At 42.9% G+C, this 956-nt stretch overlaps 1 non-coding gene across 1 annotated transcript; it reads left to right on the forward strand.

The window, feature by feature from the left end:
• On the forward strand, positions 439 to 510 carry TRNAS-GGA. Its single transcript has one exon. It is a non-coding gene; the product is annotated as a tRNA-Ser (tRNA).

Raw genomic sequence — 956 nt, forward strand, 5'->3', positions numbered from 1 at the left:
CATATGTTCTGTTTCTGTTAGGTCCACACCATTTCTGTCCTTTATTGTGCTCATCTTTGCATGAAATATTCCCTTGGAATCTCTAATTTTCTTCAAGAGATCTCTAGTTTTTCCCATTCTATTCTTTTCATCTATTTCTTTGCATTGTTCACTTTAGGAAGGCTTTCTTTTCTCTCCTTGCTATTCTTTGGAACTCTGCATTCAGATGAGTCTATCTTTCCTTCTCTCCTTTGCCTTTAGCTTCTCTTCTTTTCTCGGCTATTTGTAAAGCCTCCTCAGCAACCATTTTGCCTTTTTGCATTTCTTTTTCTTGGGGATGGTTTAGCTCACTGCCTCCTCTACAATGTTATGAGCCTCTGTCTATATATATATATATATATATACATAAATATATATATATATAATCTTTATATTACATATAAAGATTCCCTGGTGGCTTCCCTGGTGGCTTAGAGGTTAAAGCGTCTGCCTGGAATGCGGGAGACCCAGGTTCGATCCCTGGGTCGGGAAGATCCCCTGGAGAAGGAAATGGCAACCCACTCCAGTACTCTTGCCTGGAGAATCCCATGGAGCGAGGAGCCTGGTAGGCTGCAGTCCATGGGGTCGTAAAGAGTCTGACATGACTGAGCAACTTCACTTTCACTTTCATATTACATAGCTTCTTTTGCAATATTCATTTTTGATATTTGTTTTTATGTTATTTATTTTATTCATTTTGGGCTGTTCTGGGTCTTTGCTGCCGTGCAAGCTTTTCTGTAGCTGCAGTGAGCAGGGGCTACTTTCTAGTTGTGATGCTGGGGCTTCTCATTGCAGGGGCTTCTCTTGCTGTGGAGCTCAGGCTCCAGGGCACGGGCTTCAGTAGTTCCTGCTCCGAGGTTCTAGAGCACAGGCTCAATAGTTGTGGCACATGGACTTAGTTGCTCCTTGGTATGTGGGGTCTTAGTTCCCTGACCAGG

Source organism: Capra hircus, chromosome 21 (assembly GCF_001704415.2).
Source record: "Capra hircus breed San Clemente chromosome 21, ASM170441v1, whole genome shotgun sequence".
Taxonomy (NCBI): Eukaryota; Metazoa; Chordata; class Mammalia; order Artiodactyla; family Bovidae; genus Capra; species Capra hircus.